This window comes from Chlamydotis macqueenii, chromosome 2 (genome assembly GCF_036417535.1).
Source record: "Chlamydotis macqueenii isolate bChlMac1 chromosome 2, bChlMac1.mat, whole genome shotgun sequence".
NCBI lineage: Eukaryota > Metazoa > Chordata > Aves > Otidiformes > Otididae > Chlamydotis > Chlamydotis macqueenii.
This window is the reverse complement of record NC_141557.1, coordinates 48985002-49006997: the sequence shown is the minus strand read 5'-3', so window position 1 is coordinate 49006997 and position 21996 is coordinate 48985002. Positions and strand designations below refer to the sequence as shown.

Sequence of the window (21996 nt, the reverse complement as noted above, 5' to 3'; positions counted from 1 at the left end):
GTCCTGTGCTTTAAACAGCAGAACGTACTTCCTTCTTCAACAAATTTATGACAGTATCTAAGGGAACCACTTTAAAACAGGTTTCCCCTAAAATGTTTGAAGTAATGCAGTATAAACAAGTTATAGCCATATTTAAGCTTTACCCAGGTCACTGATACATTTAATTTTAGTGTAGACAGATCATTAGATGTCCCCAGTTTTCCTCTTTTTCCTAAACAACCATCATGTATATGTAGAGCACCGCAGTTCTGCAACAGCTTTTCTAAAAGTCAGATTTACTTTCAGTATGCAAACTAGCTTTTCTGTATGCTTCATGGTTTTAATCTACAATTTTCAGATGGAAAACTTTTCACTAAACTCTGATGTTCTATTTTATGCTTGCTTTCTGTTCACAAATTCTGTGCACAGATATTTCATTGAAGCAAGATTTTATTCTGCATTTGCTGTATTTTATTCTGTAGTTCATGCTGCTTTATCCATACCATAAGAATTGCCCTGTAGCAATAGCACTAATGGGGAACGGGATGCTATACTGAACAAATCAAAAATCAGCAAAAGGAAGTGATAAGGCAGCTAGTTGTTAATTTTGTTAAATCTGATGGTCCTATTGCCTAGAGCTTAATTTAATCACTCAGACCTAACCCCATTTTGATACTCCTAATATAATCTTTCAATGACGTAGGGTAAGGACTAAGTCTTTTCTCACCATTATCTTTTGACCATAAGTTTCAGGAGTGTTTCTCATCAGTTGCCAAAATGAGGGAACACAGAAAACAAGTTGTATGTCAGAAGCAGCTCTGATTGGATCTAAATAACCCATCTAGTCCTACTGCCTATGTAGGAGAAAATGTAAAATTCTTAGGACCTATGAATGAAATTTCTGTCTGACAGCCCATAATCAAAAGCACAAGGAAGAATTCCTACAATTTCCTTCAAATTTGACACTCCTTTACCTTTGTTTCAAAATTTAGAGGAACTATTAATCCTATTTTCTTCAAATCTAATTTGCATTTATTAGAGTTTTATATTTCTCTTGGTTGAGGAGGGACCTGAACCAGAAGATACATTGATAGCAAACTCAGCTGCGCAGAGTCTGTGCTTATCTTTGTGCTTGTAGAGCTGCGTTCACAAGAATGCTCAATATACCATCCTCCCGCTGTTCCAATGATAAATAAGAAAAGCACATCTTCAGTCTAAATTCTACATGTGATGCAGGTCAGGATGAAGAAATGAGAGGCTGGAGAACAGGGAAAACAGGTGTAAATCAATACTGTCGGTACACTTACTTAGGGCAGACACTTGTGTATAGTGGTAATTACAACAAAGTTGCTTTTCAACCACAAGCTAAAATAAGGATAGCGACTGTGTCTGACTTTTCCTTGAGGAGAGGGTGCTGGCAGAATGGTCAGGAATAAGAAGGGCATCACACGCATAGCTAGTGGCATGGAAAAGAACCTTGTGAAGAAATAAATGGCAAACAGGAGCAGAAGTGGGGATCACGGAAGGCTAAAGAGAAGATAGACATGAAGTAATACGAACTTTGATGAGATATGAGAGGGAAAGAGATTATGCAAGGCCTGGAAATTGTTGACCTGGGTAAATAATTTTGCCTGCTGCATTGTGGAAGGACTAGAGCAGAGCAAACAGGGAATCCAACCAGCATTAGTGCAATACTTTCCACAAATGGTTACAAGAATATTAGCTATTAGACCAATTAGAACGCGGCTAGGATTTTCCTCAAGTTTCAGCAGGCTTCAGAAATATGCCATATTACTGATCACATAATGATAGTGCCTGTGCTTCTTACTCAAATACGCCACGTAAACAAGAAGAAACAGCTCTTCACTGTCCCACGTCATGGTTTGTAGTACTGCATCTCCATAATAAGCACCAAAAGCATTGCTCAAGTATTTTCATCCTATTAAAAATCTGTGGTAAAATTATGTCCCACTCAAACGGATTTACAAGATTTGTTAAATGTTATTATTTTTACTGCTTGTACTATTCATATCACTGTGATTATAGAAGATTTACAAAGCAGAACAGCTTGTATAAGACAGCAGCAACTTTCAGCTCTGTAAGAAATAGCTGATAGGTGATTAAAACCCACTCCCCATAGTCCTGTATGCAGTATATTAGGGTACAGTCACATTCTGCCTCCAGATACACACTTTACTTAAAAAAGAAGCAATGTTTACATAGGTAATTATCTTGATACAAAGCAAAGCATAAATGTGTGGTATATATATAGATATACTGATGCAAGTCAGGTGACTAGTAGCCCCCAAAATGGTCACTTCTACTCTGAATGAGAGTGTTAGTGAGGATATAAATTTACACCCTGTTTCCTGTCTATTTGTTGTGGGGCAACTATGCATAAGAAGAGGTGGATGTAACAGAGAATAACATTGTCATTTAATCCTGGGCAGACTGCACTGCTATTTACTGAATCCAACTTTGTGTATAAGTTTCTGAAAAATCCGAAGTAATGCATGAGTATTTGACTTAGATTTTGGCATGAAATCTCTGTAATTGACACATTTTGGTCCAATGTTTATGGTGTGCAGTTTGAAAAAAGCTCAGAGCCTTCTGCTGAAAGTTTGTTGAAAGAAGGAAAAGGTTTGTTCTACCTTTGTTCAGTGTTGAACTTAGTGTTACTTAGTAAGTCATTAATTTTACTTTACATATAGAAAACATGGAGGTTTAAATAATTTGTACCATTAGCAATGGAAAACAAAGTACCTGTCATATTGCATTAAAAGCAGATGAAATATCAAACGTCTTCTTTTTGCTATAATGGACTAAATTTTGCCTTACACTGCACTTATTCTTGCTATGAATGTTTCCTTGAACTGTCATAGGATGTAATGGTCAAAGGAGTAATGGTTTTAAAATAGTGGGGGGTAGATTTAGATTGGAAATTTGGAAAAAATTTTTCACAATGCAAGTTATAGAACACTGGAACAGGTTGCCCAGAAAGGTGGTGGAGGCCCCATCCCTGGAAACGTTCAAGGCCAGGCTGGATGAGGCTCTGAGCAACCTGATCTGGTTGGAGATGTCCCTGCTCCTTGCAGGGGGGTTGGACTAGATGACCTTTGAAGGTCCCTTCCAACTCTAACCATTCTATGATTCTATGATTTCAGAAGCCCCAACAGGAGATGGGTAGTGTTCTAATGTTATCACTTCTTTAATTAAAAGTTTAAAGAAGAAAGGATTGGTGACCTTGAAACACAAGTGTCTTGCAATATATCCTTCCCTTAACTATGCTTTGTTTTTACCGCTTCTAATTAAAAAAAAAATAAACAACCAAAATGTAAGTATGTGATTCTTTATTCATTCCAGAAGAGAGAAGAGCTTTTCATTTTACAAATTGCTGTTACAAGCTTGGCTAATTAAGCTACCCCTTAAGATTTGAAACTCAGAAAGTTTTAACTTAAATTCTGTATTACTAAATAATGCAAATATATCAATAATGGAAAGTAATAAAACAAATGAAAGATAACTAGTAACTTTGAACCTCTTAATTATTGCAATATGGGGTATACCTAAAGCAACGGCTTTATTTTATTCACTTTAAAACATTACTTTCTTTATTTAAAGCATTGTATTTCACATTTTATAAAGAATTGTGTCCAAATATGTCATCAATTCAATCCAAATACTTTTTGCACCAAAGGACAGAGTAGCCTTCAAAGAGGCAGGAATTAATATTTTCCCTTTGTTGGTATTTTACAGTATGTAATTAAATTTTATATTTGTTTTGCCTGTATATTCAATGCAAGAAAAATACCATCTCCTGTTTATTGCATTACAATTAGAAGGCTCAACTAGAAAACTCTGTGTATAATCTGAAGACTACTAGGTTTATTACACTGAAGTTATGAAAGAAATTAAATCTGGTTAACTAAGGAAGATCTTTTATAAGTCATCATTGACTTAGCATTTATTTCAATAGTATTTTCTATTTGGAATGTTTCTTATCCTGAAATACTTTATAAAATATTAGATTAGAAATAATTCTACATATCTTGAAATAGGTCTGGATGAAAGTAGCGAATTAGGTAGTCAGTCATTACACAGCATAATGCAGCATAATGCTTGCTGCATAAAATCACTTTTTGCTACATGGAATAAGCAGGACAGTAAATAAGATCCCGACAGAAATGCCTTCACTTGGTAAATTTCACTTAAAAACACTGTTGAAATTCAGTTCAGTCATTCAATGGACTCTTTTTATAGCAAGTGAGAGGTTTCCATCACTAAGGGGGCCTACAGGAAAGATGAGGAGAAACTATTTATCAGGGCCTATTGCGATAGGATGAGAGGTAATGGTTTTAAAATAGAAGCAGGTAGATTCAGATTAGACATTAGGAAAAAAAATTTTACAATGAGGGTGGTAGAACACTGGCATAGGTTGCCCAGAGAGGTGGTGGATGCCCCATCCCTGGAAACGTTCAAGGCCAGGTTGGAGGGGGCTCTGAGCAACCAGATCTGGTTGGAGATGTCTCTGCTCCTTGCAGGGGGGGTTGGACTAGATGACCTTTAAAGGTCCTTTCCAACCCAAACCATTCTATGATTCTATAAGCAGTCCTCTTTATTGACAGTGAAGTGTTTTGTTTTCAGCATTTGAGGCAGAGAAGAGCCTGTCCTAAGTCGCAGTTCAAACATCTGGAACTCCTTTACTACCAAAGTAGTCTTATTTTTCGAAAAGACAGTAATAAACGTTGTCCCTCTTGTGGGCTGCATACATGTGCCCCAACAGAGACAAGCTTGTTGCTCATGTGTGCGGCGGGGAGCATCTTTCATTTGGTTGGGGGCATGTGCCTCGACTTGTGTGCCTGTAGCAGTGGCTGCCAAAATCTGTGGTTCAGCCCTTCACTCGTTGCCGCCTACTCGCTAATTCAGATAAACAATGAGACACTGTGCTCTGCCTCCTCCATAAAGTGACGTGGAGGGGTTTTGAACTGAGGTGAATCCAAAGCCAGACATGCTTTTGAGCACACTCGTATGGGCCAGTCCTCGTATCTCCATCTGTGCGTATGGCTATTTCCCCTGTGTAGATGGGATATGTTAAGTAAAGGGGGAAGAATTTGCTATTACGTGCCGGACAGAGCAGAATCACACTGCTGAAGCAGCGTTAGGAGACGACAGCAGGGGCCAAGGCTTAAGTTTAGGTCCAAGCGGGATGACAAGCATGTAAGGAGGAAGGCAAGGACCTGATTTAAAAGCTGTAAATTCAAAGTTTCTCCTTCTAATATGGGAATTTAATTAATTGTTCCCTGGGAACGCAGTCCAGGAAGAACAGCTTGGTCCTCAGTCTGTGGAAACAACCCACTCCAGTGCAGAAATCTGAGACTTCACAAAAACAAAATGGGAAAATCAAACAAAAGACAGACGATCCTGAGATCATGGTTGTTCCATGGTCCATGCAGAGAAGAGTTTATGACTTTTCCCAGTTCAAAACATCTCCTTAACACTCACACTGACAGGCTTACAAGAGCCACCTCTAATAGCAATATAGAGAATCCATCTCTGAAAGCAGTGAAGATCCTCATGTCCTGCTGTTAAACTTGTCCATAATACGGTGTTTTTATCTTACACATTCCAAACATAATGAATCAGAACAAAGTTTCTCTGTTATAACATGTAACAAACACCAGTACAGACAGCTCTTTTGCAAAGTTTGGTCCAACCACAAAAATTTGGGGATAAAGAAATGGCGACAGGATTTGCCGACAACATTGCCAGATAATTCCTCCTAAAAATGCTTGCTTTGCAATGTTCAAAGGAGAAATGACAGACAAACTTGCACTGGCGCAGTCTGCTAGAAGTGAGATGCAAAAAATGTGGTTTAGTCTTCTATTTCATCATTCTCCTGGCTGTAGATGAACATATGCAGTGCAAGCAGGCAACAAAATCCAGCATTAGCAGTGTGCTTTTGCACAAAAAAAAAGGGGGAGAAGAGGATTATTTGATTGAGGGTATTTTTACAATACATGCCTTTTTCTTTTTTTTTTTCTTTTTTTTTTTTTTTTCATCAAAGGAGATAATTGTGGCTCAAGTTGCTTCTTATTGTGGTAGGACATCCATAGGACATCACAGAGTCTGACTGACTCAGACATTAAAGGGGAGATTTTGAGAGATGCTGGATGAGCCAGTTTGTGCTATGAGACTGCACTTCAGCCGACACCTTTGCAAGTTATATAAATTATGGCAGATTTCAGTGCACTGTTTGTCATATATGATTCATCCTGGCATGAAGTATCTGGACATGGCTTGACTAATGCCAGTACCCAAAATGTTACTGTAAGGAATTTAGCATGCAAATTGTGTTCTGCAAGCTCAGGAGATTATCCCTAATACTTACTTCATGAATTCTCAGGTTGCTCTGCCTGACGTTCCCTCTGAAGTTCCGGGAAGGTCTTACCGTCATATACACAAACTGAAATTTTTATAATGAATCACTTTTAGGGGGAAAAAAAAATCCATTTTCTTAACTGATACTTTCTTCTGTGGAATCAGACATTCAGCTGATTTGTATATGCAACATTTCTTCCATTCACACTTATGGGTATAAACTGTAATGTCGCGTTCCTTTCAAACTAGGATGGCTAGCAACTTAACACTGTTTCCTCTCCTTTCAGATACGCAGAAGTTGACATAGGCAAATAAGATATTTCAAGGAACATGAGATAATATATTTGTGCTTCAAATATTACGTTTAAATGAATGCTTAATTACTATCCATTCTCCATGCAAGCATTGACAGGCTTATCAGCAGTTACTTTTGGAATCAGCTGGCACTACTTACAAACTACTTAGCTAGGAGTTTGACGATGGCTAGGCATAAATTGTCCTTGGAATCACTCTAGGACAGCAACTAAATTCCCCAAAGTAAAAAGCAAAGACTAACCATTTCTTGACCTATAGAATCCTTCTTGCTTCTGTAACTCTGATAACACCAGGTGTGTCTGTCCACTTCCAGGCTCGTGTTTTTGTGTATCCTTTCTGTACCCCTATATGTGCATTTGTTTCTAGCATCTGCTTCCTCCATTTTTCACAGGGTTCAAAGAATATGCTTTGGATTGGTTAGCTAGATGTGAGTCATCATAGCAGGTCAATTATTTTTCCCATGGCATGTTTTGTTCTACCTCATGACTGTCATTTTTTCCATTTTGATCTTACTAGTATTACCTGCTTTGCATGGCAGTTTATCAGTGACTAATGAGACATCTATTTTCAGGGATGAAGCAGCAAATGGATTTTTTTCTTTACTATGTAGATGATTTAATATGACTTTTCATTCAATGTACCTAGTGTTTATAAGCAAATTATTTAAATGTTCTGTTTTATTGGCCAGAAATGTATACAGTGATTCAATGGTAACCACCTCCATTTGTATAAAACTTGTGTAAGGTCTAAATACATGCACATCAAAATATGTGCCCCAAAACCAGTTCAGTGAGAAATAGAATCATAGAATGGTTTGGGTTGGAAGGGACCTTTATAGGTAATCTAGTCCAACCTCCCTGCAAGGAACAGGGACATCTCCAACCAGATCCGGTTGCTCAGAGCTCCCTCCAACCTGGTCTTAACTGTTTCCAGGGATGGGGCATCCACCAGCTCTCTGGGCAACCTCATTGTAAAAAATTTCATGTCCAGTCTGAATCTACCTCCCTCTATTTTAAAACCATTACCCCGTGTCCTATCACAACATGACCTGCTGAAGAGTTTCTCCTCATCTTTCCTATAAGCACCCTTCAGGTACTAGAAACTGCTATAAGGTCTCCCTGGAGCTTTCTCATCTCCAGGCTGAACAGCCCCAACTCTCTCAGCCTGTCCTCATAGGAGAGGTCCTCCAGCCCTCTGATCATCTTCATGGCCCTCCTCTGCACTTGCTCCAACAGGTCCATGTCCTTCTTATGTTGGGGGCTCCAGAACTGGACACAGTACTCCAGATGGGGTCTCACCAGAGCAGAGTAGAGGGGCAGAATCACCTCCCTCGACCTGCTGGCCATGCTCCTCTTGATGCAGCCCAGGATGTGGTTGGCCTTCTGGGCCGCAAGGGCGCATTGCCGGCTCATGTTGAGCTTCTTGTCCACCAGCCCCCCCAAATTGTTCTCCTCACGGCTGTTCTCAATCTGTTCTCTGCCCAGTCTGTATTTGTGCTTGGGATTGCCCTGACACATGTGCAGGACCTTGCACTTGGCTTTGTTCAAATTCATGAGGTTTGCACAGGCCTGCCTCTCAAATGGAAATTTTACTTGTGATGTATTATTTGTTCAGGGTAAAGATAAAAATTAAAGATGAAAACGTAAGGCTCATCAGAATTTTTTTTCAGAAGTGCTATAGTTGTACCCAGTAATTTGCACTCTTGGGTTGTGACAGCGTGCTGACACCATATCTCATCACTGACAAACAAAAAATTTCTCCAACTAATTTTCCCTCCTACTTCAAATATACTCACAAAAAAAATAATAGACCATGTTTGAGAATGGCATATTAGCTGGATTATATACAGGGAAACAGAAGAATTAAGAATGGTGACTCTTTAGGAAATGGAAAAGGGAATGCTGTAAAGAATGGAGGACTGTGGGCAATTACTGCAAGCTGAGGTGATGACTCAGAATACTTGTGAAAGAACGGTTCAAGTTCATGGTGTCCTCATTAAGTTGAGTGTAAAATTTTTAGGGTTTTAAACATGTTCAATGAGGAACATAGGGAGTGTGGGTTTGTTTGCCATAATACCTAGAAGATAACTATAGGTGCATGCAAGGGTCTTTGCAAAGATTTAGGAACACTTTGTAAATGTTAATTAAGTTAGACAATAATTGAAGCAATGACATATTAATAGACCTATCTTAAATATACTAGAGAATTTATCTGCTAGAGGAGTTGACATGCCAGGCCCAGGAGAAGAACCAGGGATTTCTGTTTTAGCAGAATTCATTAATATAGTGTGGCCATTAGCTGTCCCTGTCTCTCCCCTTTTACTTCTCTTCACATTCCCCAGAACACCTGTACCAGAAGAGGTCTTCCCCCAAAAAATGAAGAGAATACAAGACTGGTAGATCTTCCCCTGTGAGAGCCAGCATGAAAGCCGTCTGAGGTGTGGCCGAGATGTTCTTCACTTGGCATGCATAGTGCTGAAAAGTCCTGTGGGAAACATAGCAATTACAGTACAAGTCAGGGCAACTCTTTAGGGTAGCTGGAATTTTTCCAGGGACCAAACTGGCCTGTGGCAACTTCAGAATGGAGATAAATACATATATTTTGCATTTGCTTTCTGCTCTGTGCTACACCTGAAAGGAACTAAGCTGTCTGACATTGTCTCAATTTTCTAGTATTGTCAGTATTACTGTGCTGCAGAGGAAGAACACAACTGCATGAATTACTGTACAAGCAAATAAAGAAATGCTGTCCAAAGCAACATTCAGTTGTAAAGAGCTAACAGATGAAGACAGATGGAAATGTACAAGGTTGCTTACCTAACACACAGTGCAGAGATTCCTCATATAACCCCACCAGAACTACTTCTCCAAGCAGAAGCCTCCAGAAGCGCTGCCCCAAGCCATCTAGCTCTGTATTACAGCACAGAGGTAAGTGTCATACCATACTGTACAGCCTACAATATTGTTACTATCAAGAAACAAAATGCACTTTTTCCCTTCTGTCTTAAAAAATCACTTCTAGAAGAGAATGAAAAAAACTTGAAATACAATTACCATGTAAATCATGTTTCCACCCTTACCCTCAGTACTGCCTAAATAAATAGGGGATACTGATAGAAGTGACAGGGAGCTCATTTTTTCTAGCCACAAGATAAAGCTAAAAGTAATAAGATTCATGCCATGCTTTTGACTTGTTTCCTGAGAGGAGTACTGTATCTCTTGAATCTACTACCAACTGCAAGTGCTGTGCTGACAAAATCCATCTCTCAGTGTCAAAAGATTATGCTGTATAAAGGTGTTATGTATTAATTTAATATTGGATTTTCTCCTTGTTGCAGGATCAGCTCTTTGCTTTATGACTACTGACACGCAAAATAAAACGCAGTGACCAGAACACATTTGAAATTAAGTCAGATTTTATTGTATAATGGACTTTTATCAGAGCGGGAGAAAAGCAGGGCTCAGAAAACCAACGGATAGTTAGTGGTTATGGAAAGAAAGTCAATCTGCAATTAAACTATAATAGTGGTACATTAAACAGAAGTGAGTAATGGTGGCTAAACTTAATTAAAGCTGGAAGTATTTAAAATACTAGTAACAGTTTTATACTAAAATAATATGATGAGCTTTGGCTTGATTACTCTCAGAAGGCCCGCTGCTGTACAACCCTTCAGGCAAAACACCTGCTGAGATCTATATGCTTTTAAAGAGAGATTACAGACACATTTTAAAGCTGATAAAGACTGTCTGGATTCAGGCAATGATTACATAACTATTGCCCAGTTCTGTGAGATACATGTTGCATTATCTTTTGATGGGGTATGGCTCTTTGTGGGAAAAAAATATTGTTTGGATTAAATATTTGTTTACATGGACTACTGGACGCAGTTTCGGCTCAGGAAATCTTTTTGTGATAATTGTGTTCCTGGATTTTCATGTAATGATCATGTCTTGGCATGGGAGGCACAGAGTACACTTGAAAACTGTTTTGTGATAAATGTTCTGTGATCTCAGCTGTTTCACCTGATTAGACTGTACACTGCCTGAGGCCAGAAACCCTGACTGTCCACTGTCAATTATTTATGCACACTCCAAGATACTGAGAGAGTAACCTCATTCAGCTAGCAGAGGATCCTCCCCACATGTCCACCAGTACATGCGATGAGGAGGCCTGCCCTGATCTACTCTCAAGCACTGCTGCTGGGACAGCACGTACCCCGCAGGGCCACACCACAGCCTGCACCACCGGTGCTCGCCTTCACCTGGAACCTGCTCCTTCAGGTACTCTACAGCACGGGGGTGTATTCAGCCGTCTTGTTTGCAAGGCTGACTACAGCATCACGGCGACAAGGCACAAGAGAGGACATCACACCACACTCCAGCTCCGGAAGGGCCAAACGCTTGGAGACTGTAGGAGCCCACGTCTGCCTTGCACCTACAATGACAAGCAAAAAGCAATGTTGGTAGTAGAGAAGCACAGCCACAGCAGCTATACCTATGTTTTCGCTTTGACTTTTACTTGCAGCTGCAAAACCTTCCTCCAGCAAAGCCAGCTGAACACCAAACCCTGGGGTGCCAAGCATTGCCTAGCAAGACTCTCTGGAGCTGACTTTGACGGACGCTGGCTACAACTTATGGTAGTAAGGACAGCAAAAGTATTTCGTATTGAATAATGCTCCTTAAATAAAATTCCTGGCCTGGGCAGGAATATGGTCACATAACCATACACGTACCATCCTTCCTGAAATGGTGCCTTGGAAGCAGCTTTTAGTTTGCACAAACTCACGTCTTTAAACATGTAAGGTTGCACAAATAGGCACTCAAAAATGCTTTCAAAGCCAAAAGGTCTGATTTCTTCTCCTGACATAGCTATAGTGTATCCCTGTAATGGTCTGGAAGCACCCTGCAGCCTGCAGTGTGAACATGGATAGAGTAACCTAAAATGCAGTGTAGGCATAGCCAGCATATCTGCTTCATTCCCTAGGCTCAAGTTAGCATTTCCTGAAGCAGCATCAAGATACCGATTACATTGCATCAAAGAAGCAAAATGTGGCTGGTCTAAACTGTCCTAGTGAAACCCAGAGAGCACAGTCCTTGTGAAACTTTCAGGATCCCAGGGGAAAGAAAGTAGTGCTCCAAAGTGCCAGGAATGTTGCAACTTCTCTAAAGGTCTTCTCAGTTAGCAAAATCTGATTGATGGAAGTGTTGCTTGGAGAAATAAAATGAATGATTGGGAAGCACTTTCCTTTCATCATACATACTTCAGGAAAATGAGACTGGGAGAATACATTCTTATCCTCTGTTGAAGTATGTCTCAATTTTTTTTTTTCCAAAAATACATATAACTGGATGCTAGTTTTGAAAATGTCATCATGCCCCAGGATTGCTTTCATAAATATGAGGAATTGTAGCTATTGCCAAGATGTGCTTCATTCCTATTTTTGGGCATACTTCGGAAGTTCATACTAAAGCAACACTCATTGCACTCAAGGGAAGTTGTGCTTAGGTAAGGACTCACACTAAGCCTCATCATAACAGGATTTTCTGGATTTCTGAATCTCAGCCCAAGTCTATAGCTACAGTTTTGAAACTAGTCCTTAGACTTATAATGGTCCACAGCAAAACCACAGAGATGAATAAAAGTGAATCGTGGGTGGAAAATCAAACTCTATGTTGAAATTTTAGATGCTGTCATTCAGGTCCATCACAAATTTTAATCTGCAGTTCAGATGGACTGGTTCTACTGCTCTTACTCCTTCACCGTGTAGCTTTGTGACAGAAGTGGGATACAAGTTCTCCATTCAGTACTAGATGTTTAAAGCATTTAAGATAAAGGCACACTGCCATTCGCGTACACATAAAGAAGCATGTATTTTTACAGTTCAGAAAATGAGAGAGTATATATAGAGGTAAGAAATTAGTTTATTTTAATTGCAACCATCAAATCAGAGATCACAAATACACCATTAAATCCACAGTATGAGGACCCTGGGTGCAGTCCCCCAGCAGAGGTCTGACTGCCGGTGCTGGAGGCCAGCACTGATGGGGTGTAGCTGTGTAACCTTGGATCAGATGGCTGTGAAAAGCTGGTGGGCGAGAAAGAGCTGCGGGAAGACTCGCTGGAGGCCTTTCTGCTTCACTTGGGAGCTGCATTTAAGCTCCAGCTCTCACCCTGGGCCCCTGCCTGAGGTACACTGCCACTGTGCCTGAGCCCAAGTCATGCACTTCACTGAGTCAGACACCTGGCTTGACCTGGGACCTGCCTTGTGACTGCAGACCTGTCTGGCAGCCACGGGGCTCCTGGCTGACCCTGGGCACTGCCAAGGGACCACTCTGCTCCCCGTTGTCACCCCCAGCTGGTGGTTTGCCTCCGCTCATGGAGCAGCCCACTTCGGCTACAGTCGTCGCTGCTGTCATCCCCATGTGGTTCACAGGATCTGATGTGAACCTAGAAGAACATCCGCTTGATACCAGGATCCTTTAATAATAGTTACATTGTTGAGACCTAAGAATGAAGAATGTGGTTTTATCAAACAAAACAAGCTACTGGACACTAAATTGATATGATTTCAGCTGAGGTTGTAGTCTTTTCCTTTCTAAAGCATCAGGCTATAGATTGGCCTTTAAACTAGTTTAAAATCAGCCAACATGTTTAACATAAGCAAGTACCTAAACTGAATGAACTACAAGTCTGGTTACAGATGATGTTTAGCTAGTCATGCTCACTTTTATACACTCCCGATTTCCTACAAATGTCTGGCATGACGTCTGTTAGAGTGAATGCAGGGGAAGGTTCAGACATCCATGGCAGAGACGGCCGTGTACCGTGCTGGGGGTAGCGCTTTGCATCTGTCATCACTTTGAGCACTGACACGCTTGCTTATTTACGCACTGGGCACACGTTCTGGAAAATCCATAGCACAGGATATGTTTGTATGCAGAAATACCCGTATGCAGAGATTTTTATTTCAATAGGAATTTACTTCTAAATAGGCTGGTTATTGTCTTTAAACGCTGGCAATGAATACAAGAATGTTTCTGCTATGAGTCATTCAATATTAAGAAAAAAAAGGGAATTCATAATTGAGTCATCATAGACACTATAGCTACTCAGTTAAAAGCAGATCAAAAAAAGCCCACTTCTGCTGCCACAAATTTGCATGATATTACTTGGGATTTTATAGAAAAAAAAAAAGTTATATTCTATTGTTGCCTATATTATGATGTATTTGTCTTGATTTGTCTAGAGTGAAATAGTCCCCTAGACCTGTAATGTGGGTAAGTGAGTTTTCTCAGTGGAAAGATAGAGGCTCCAAAAGGGGAACAAAACCCCTGTTCATAACTGGAGTCTAAGAAATTTTGTCTGTTCAAAGTGCTTGTGTATCAAATCTGTATGTTCACTTCTTTAACCATTTCCACTCTAAAATATAGAAAGGGTGAAGTACCTAAAGCTATTATTGAAATATTGCTAAGTTGGCACCTAAATGTTGCTTTATGAACGTCCTAACTGCAACTTTATGGATTAGGGTGAATGAATATCAGTTTCCTTATATACGTGTGTCAAAAGGCATCTGCAAACATCAAATAAATTACTGGCTATGGAATTTATTGGGAAGTAAACTGAAGATCTACATGGGTTCAAGAAATATCAAAGAAAAGTTAGAAGTTGTTCCAAACAATTATTTGAAAGAGGTTTTTTTTTAAATTAAATTTGTGCATATATGTTTATATAACAATTTATCATTAAGTTCTGACAATTATATTACATTTTAATTGCAATAAACTTTTACTTAATTAATTCAATTAATTATTATTTTCACATGCATCCTGTAAAAGATCTCACCACTACACATCACATCAGTACCCCAACATTTTCCTGCAAATAAAACCCAGGAAAATAGCAAGCCCAATCCCTGATACTGGTCAGAGCCATAGGATCTGAATCCAACCTTAGTTCTCAAAAATTGCCTGAATTTGAGTTGCCTGGATTCATGTGGTTTTGTTACTTGTTTCCCACTTCGACAATTGCATGTGACTGAATGCTTTATTTTCTTGACAGTGTGAGCTGTTGGTCATTAAAGCACTATGAATTCAACTACATTTAATTTAAACAATCCACTTCACAACCCAAAACATACACAAACACAAAACCAACCTTACTGTCTTCCCCTATAATCTACCTTGCTTTTCCCACTATTTCACTTGATTTACAGTGCTATTATTTTCAGAGCTGTATTTATGGCTATTACCTCATTTCAATTTTCACTTTAAAACAATGTAATTCACTCTAGCTTGGAAGAGCTGGACAGGCCATCACTTTAACCATAGGAAAACAGGGAGAACTGGTGCACCCTCTGTATTCTTAGCAGCAGCCTTCACACTCCCTTGTATCTGCTGGTGTGGAAGTACCAAAAAGCATGACTCAGCCTCTCTCACAGGAGATATGAAGAGCCAGTTGCACTGACTCCACCATGTTGCGCAAGAGGTTTGCAGGATTTGTGGCTGCTGTTTCAGTCCCTGACACTGCAGATCCACATATTTTCCCAGGTAAGGCACAGTCAGTCTAGACTTAGTGGGGGAGGAAGGAGAATGTTTCAACCTCTTTTTCCCAATCCTTGGTATTACTCCTGCACGGAGTGGGCAACAGTTCTGAACTGCAAAGCAATTTAGTAAAAACACACCCTTGTACAGCATTGACCCATAATAGTGGGTATTTGGTCAAAGCTGCTGATGGCTGTAAGTACAGTCTGCTTCGAACTGCACGTTCAGCAGTAGCAACCCAGATACAAGAGATTCTAAACTATTCTAGACAAGGACAGTAATTTATTCTCTTCAGGGTAAAAAATAAAATCATCCATTAATTTTTTTTTTCCCTAGAACACAGGTGAATACTTACCTTTTTTTTCATACGCGTACTCCTTTACAGAAATTCCCTCAAAATACCAAATGATATTTGCATCCATAGCAACCCAGTAGGTTTCTATGTGAGAAGGGTGGACAGCCAAGCAAAAAATATGATCCGTAACAACTGCTGGCTTGGCTTCTTTCTTTTGCTGCACAGCGTTATCTGTAATAGATACAGTAGGTAAAGTTTCAACTACGTGCCCTTGGACGGGAATACTTGCGAAGCTTTTCCAGGAGTTTACCACGAGAGGGAGCTCTCAAGCAGCCAGACAAGTTTTTTTTTTTTTTTTCAAACTACAGAGGAAAAAGCAGGTCAAAATTAGGCAACAAGCAAAAAATTCAGTCAGCTTAATCCTAAAATGTAAATGCGTACAATTTTTAATTAAAAAAGCATTTTAAACTACATGTTTGTAACTTGGTGTATGCATTAAACTATAGGTATGTAAGGAAAACTTTCTCTCTGAGGACGAACCCTGCAGCTGCTATTTACCTGAGAAAACCTTTCTTGATCGATACTGGTAATGCAGGAGTTACTCAAGTAATAAATAACTGCTGAATCTGGTCCTATTTATAGCAGGGTTTGCATTACAGGGGAGGAAAAAAAAAAAAAAGGCAAGCCAAACCAGAGACCAACAAATCAGATCATTTTCCCTTTTCCCTTCTAATTCCCATGCAGTGAGAAGTGGGTTGCTTTGTGTAAACGTGGGCACAGTCTGCCACTGTGCTGGTGTTACTAGGAAGACTATCAAGACACTTTTAAAAGTTATTTCTATGTAATGAGAAGGATACAATCCTGCATGGTTTTTCACATTGTTGAGTACATTCACAGTCCTGCAAGCTTCCTGCTTGCAGAAGATAATAAAAATGCTGTGACTTGTTTTGCAAGAATAGAGATTTTGCCAGTCCAAGGTCAAAATACACCCAGCTACACATCCCTTGATACTGCTATGCAGTACGCTGTGTGCTCACTAGTTTTTTACTTCTCAGGTCAGATGAATTAAGTATTTTGGATCCTTTTCTAGTTCTTTCATACTGCTGTTACAAACACTAGCATGACAATACAAAGATAATTACATGTATATTTAAATAGTTCTCACAGGTATTTTAACTAAAAGTTTAATCAATTTATTAAGTTTAACAGTTCAGAAGATTCTGTATTGATGGACTATTATATCAAGCTATTGCATCCCAAATTTTTTCAGCATGACGTAAAATCATTATACAGCAACTTTATATAAAGGTTTTACACAGAACACTGGCATATCGTACTCCACCACAGAAATCGGATAGAAAAGCATAATTGATTAAGGTCTAGCAAACTCACCTGCTGCACAAAACAGATCCAATCATTCACCTGAAAAACCATAGTTAAACACTTCTACCAGTAGAGACAAACATCTCTACCACTGTACAAAAATTACATAAAGAATACTAAGTTATGTAGCAGTGCTCTGGGTAATTATAGAAGGCATAATAGACTAACATGATAAAAGAGAAGTGACCACTTACACGTTAATTCTGACACTATTCTCTTGATCTGTTATTACTATTTTTCAGTATTTTTCATTTGTTCTTCCTTCTCTGTATCACATGTACCAAGAAAATTAGCAAATTAATCACAAAAGATTTATCAAGATGAATTATTTAATTGCAGTATCTACATGTTACAACATATTTGACAATAAGGAACAAATTAATGCCTTGGAGTAATCCAGTAATCAGTCATCAGTCTGACGCCCCTCATGCCTCATTTCTGTAATCAAATTGACTTAGTTTGTACAAGAAAAATACCAGACTACTAGTTTCAACTTCTGACTGTTTTATAAATAACTCTATTAAAGCAATCTGTATTAAATATGCGATTTTAAGAACATTCGTGGCAGAAGAAAAAATGTAGCAGAGTTCACATTTTTAATACAGCTACATCCAATTTCATCTTTAAGGCCTTTTGAGAAAAATGGGCAATATGTCAACTAGCTCAGTACATATATTGCAACACCATCATCAGAACTTTCTTTAGTGATTTAATTGATTTATATTCAGAAGATATTACTTCATTATTCTGATATTCTTCATTTTGGAGGGAGGAATTCAAAACAGTGATAAATTCAGCTTGAAAAGATACACATCATCCTTTTACAATTAATGTAAGAAAAGATGCCAAACAAATACCTATATGACATGACATGGATAACAAAAAAATGCCCCATTTCTGCTTAAAATATGACACAATATGACACTATTTTACCTCCTGACAGTATTAAAACCTCGATGTACTGATCGTTGACTTATAAACAAATAATAGCCTATGGTTATTTCACAATACATTAAAAGGAGGAAGTATATGATTGAAGGACACCACATCCAAGACGCAATCTGAACATTTGCTTCAAGCCACTCAGGGTGGAACACGATGTAGAAGTCCCGGCTGCTGAGGAATCCAACAGGAATGTAAGGAAAACTTTCTCTTAGATTTCTTCACTGTCAACTTAGGCTACATCAAGTGTGATTTACGGGAACTTTCTCAGTGACTCATGTTTAAATTCACTCTATTTTTAATATTGTGGCCTGCGCTTGCTATTTGTGATAAAGAGACCTCTTAATCAGAAGAGTTTTAGAGATTTTTATGGTTATTTCAGTGATGGGATTACATCTTCTGTATAGGAAGGATTTTTCAGAAGGGGAAGTCAGTCTGTGGAAGGAGCTTTCTGCTGGAATGACTGACAGGCCTCCTACAGATCGGTAAGTGGGTTGCTCAAGATCTTGGACTGTTGAAAGACACTGCTAGGAAAGGAAAGAGGGTAGAAACAGAGCCTGAGACACAGTACGTGCATTCTTATCAGCCAAAGGAATGAGGAGCACGGCATTCTCCCTCCCCAGCCTGTTTATCTGTATGATTCTTGCTTTTTTCAGAGCAGGATGTTGCATGTGATAATTGTGCAGCGCACTTGTATGGGATGGGGGCGTAGAAACAGGTTTGGTGTGCAATTCAGGTTGGAAATGCGTCTCGCTGGATTAGTGTCATTTACCTCAGCTCCTGCTGTAATTGCTCTGGTTGCTAGCAAGTCATATTGAGAGGAATGACAGAAATTTTGATTCTGCATTCAATTACAGGGCTTAATTGCTCTACAAAATATTATGCATTGTACAAATACACAAGAGTAGTGGATTTACGCTCACATGCTTGCATATCAAAAACCAGATTGCATTCCAAAGGAAGAAATCTCCTTAACTGAGAATAAGAGGCTTTAGAAGATCTTCAGCTTGAATGAAAATGCCTTCTTTTTGGAGCCTAGCCCATATCCCTAGGCATAAAATCCAGTAGGACTTCGTGAGAACGTCTAACAACAAAACCATGTCCTTTGTCCAAGCTGGGGGACTGCTTTAGATTCAACGTTACAGTGTTACTCGTCTTGCTAGAAAAAAAGAAATGAGTATCCAGAAGCTCTATTTGCCAAATCAAAATGCTATTTGTTTGCAGAGGAAGAAATCAACCAACATTTATCGATTGCACAAAAACGTTAACTCTGTTCAGTGCTAGGACGCCATAGGAAATTGCCTTGATCTTATCAGAACAGCTCAGCAATAAAAAGGTTGCCAATTTTCTAGTGTCATATCAGTGTCCATCCAGTATAAAGGCACTACTGCTGGCAGGGAGTAACAGGATGAAATACAGTAGTCTAATACTCTGATTTTACAGCAAGGCAATCATTTTCTCATGTGTTTTCTAAAAGAATACTTATTACATGAAATAAAAAAATTAAAAAAAAAAAAAAGCCACATAGCCCAGCATGGCTTTGGCCCTTAACATAGCTTTGTGATGTCGCCTTTGAGTTGACAAAATAGTTTCAACATTTCAAGTGTGTATCTTTACCCTTCTCCTCAGCTTTAATGCTATTCACAGCAATTAGATTACCTAATCAGTGTTAAGTGCTTTGAATCAAGAGAAATCCAGAAAAGCTAGTGCTGCAAGCTTTCCCTCCTCATTTTGCTTAGGATTTTCCCTCCTAAGAGATTGACATTAATTTGGACTATAATGAAAGGTGAATTTTAAATTACCTGTTGGGTTTTTTTTTTCAGAAAGTTAGGTGGACTGAAACTGTTTACAGTTCTTGATACTCCAAGAGTTCAATATTATCTACTCAGTTCTTTCTTATTTAGCCAATCTTATTAGATCAACAGTTACTTTTAAAACTTTAACTGCAAGAAATGTACTTTTTAAACTTACAGCACCAGTGAATCAGATTATAGTACACTGAAAAAATAGAACACTGTAATTTTATTTTTCTGATTTTTTTTTCTATTTCCTGCAGTTTCTTGAGTCTCATTTTCAATAAAAGCAATTAGTAATTCCACACTAAGTTTTCATAATCTGTCTTCGTAAACGGCATTGCACACACACAGGACAAGAACTATTCAGTTGCATCCAAAATTACAGTTCTTTATATGTGCACAGGGAAATCCACTGTGAAAACACAATGAGCAGTTCATCATCTTCTTGCAAACTTATAAGTCCAAAGTACAATACATACATTTCTGTTTTAAAGGCATCTATAATCTTTTAATTTTTCATTATTGTAATGCCTAGGGCCCGATCAAGCATGGGATGCCAAATTTGCTACATCAAACCAAAATCAAGAAAAGGCTGTTTGTGATCTTGCTTTCTGCTGCAGCTGTGGAAGTAGATCGCTTTTTTTTTTTTTGGCCAGATCAACTCCCTGAACTAGCCCTCTGCAAAGTCATGCAAATGCCAGTGCCTGGGACAGAAAGGAAGCACAGAATTCCTGAAAATGGGATTTCTGACAAGTAGGCAATTGGGACCACTGTAGCACCAATTTAGTTTGGTTTACACTCCTGTGAAACTGCAATTTGCAGGTGTGGTTCCTCAGTCAGTTTATACCTGTCTAAATCCTGCAGCTAAATGAAGGGAGTACCTCACCTTTCTGCAGTCTCACCCTTCTCCAGCAGCAGGACTAATGAGGCCAGACAGCCAGACTGCGCTGTCTTGAAGCTAAGTTGAGCTTTCATGACACAACGGCTGTCAGCGGAAGAGGTCCCACCAGCCCTCATCTAGCTTCTGGCTGGCTGCTTCTACTTTCCCTGCACCAATTCTGGCACTCACTTAATCCCAGAATGAGGCAATTTAGGAATCTCAATCAATAAAATGCTAATGCTGTAGGAAAAAAAAAAAAAAAAAAAAAGAATAGCTCACTGAATTTATTACATGAAGTCAAGTAAACATCAGCTCTGGTGTAAGAAAGGGAAGGATTCTATACACGATAGCAGGGGAAGAAAAGGACTGCCTGTATCAACAGCAGCTTGCAGTCTAGCGTAACATGAATCCTCCCAATATCAGAGGGACAGCGGGCCAACATCGCTGTCCACTGCACTGACAGGGGACATTACACTTCCAAGAGTCCTGTGCTTCTGCCCTTAGGATCCGTGAGCCAGCCCAACTCACCGATACCAACCCCGCCATTTAGCCTGGTGAATCAACCCGAAGCGGTCAGGCAGCGCAGGGCCCAGCGCAGGGGACGAGACTGGGCCCAAGCAGAGCAGCTGGGGCCCGAGGGAGGGGGAAAGCGACCTCCTCGCCTTTCCTCTCCCTGCACGTGGAAACCAAAACGGTGCTCTGAGGCCTGAGAGGCCACACGAACACACTGACCCTGCAACAACACCCCAAGTCACAGCCCCTGCAGTAACGGGTCTCCGTTTTAGACACAGCCAGTCCCTGGCAGCCTGCCTGCGGCTTAGCTGCGCTGCGGGGTTAACCGCACCCTGCCCACCCACGCGGCTCCCTGGCGCGGAGGGACAGAGGTTGCAGGCCACCCCCTGACGAAGTCGGGACAGCACCGCAAAGGCAGCAGCTCCGCTTCCCGCCCTCTGCGCTTTACCGTCCCGCTTCCCGCACTGCTCGCTCTCACGCGGCTTCCTCCCTGCTCCCCTTCGCCGCGGTACGGAGAGGCCGGCAAGCAGCCACCCTGCGGAACCCGACTAACCTACACCCTGCGTGGGGGAAGAAGGGAAAAACACGCCGCCGCCTGCCCCCAGGGCTCCGGTTGGTTCCGCAGGGCCGAGCCCCGCACCGCCCTCCCGTCTGCGGCCAGCGGTGCCGCGCGGGGCGGAAGGCGCATGCGCTCCCAGCCGGAGGGCAGCAACCCGCAGGAAGGGAGCGCGCGCCCCCGCCGCAGCGCGGGGCGGGGCGAGCCACCTGGGCGCGCGCTCGGCGCCAGTAGAGGCGGGCGGCCGGCCGGCGGGGGAAAGGGAGGAGACGAGTCGGGGGGGCGGGGCGGGGCGCGGCGCGGGGGGCGTGGCGTGGCGGGGCAGTCTCGCGCGCACTCTGGCCACGCCCAGTCTCACTGGCGCCGGCCGGGGCGGCCCCTGGCGTGGTGGGGGGCGGGAAAGACGGAGACGGAACTTC

General features: G+C 40.6%; 1 long non-coding RNA gene across 1 annotated transcript; it reads right to left on the bottom strand.

The window, feature by feature from the left end:
* Window positions 1-16675: 16675 nt before the first annotated feature.
* On the bottom strand, window positions 16676-21744 carry LOC147601657 (uncharacterized). The gene is made up of 3 exons (XR_015257926.1): window positions 21575-21744; window positions 20515-20748; window positions 16676-18359 (listed from the first exon to the last, which is right to left on the bottom strand). It is a non-coding gene; the product is annotated as an uncharacterized LOC147601657 (long non-coding RNA).
* Between the last annotated feature and the right edge of the window lie 252 nt (window positions 21745-21996).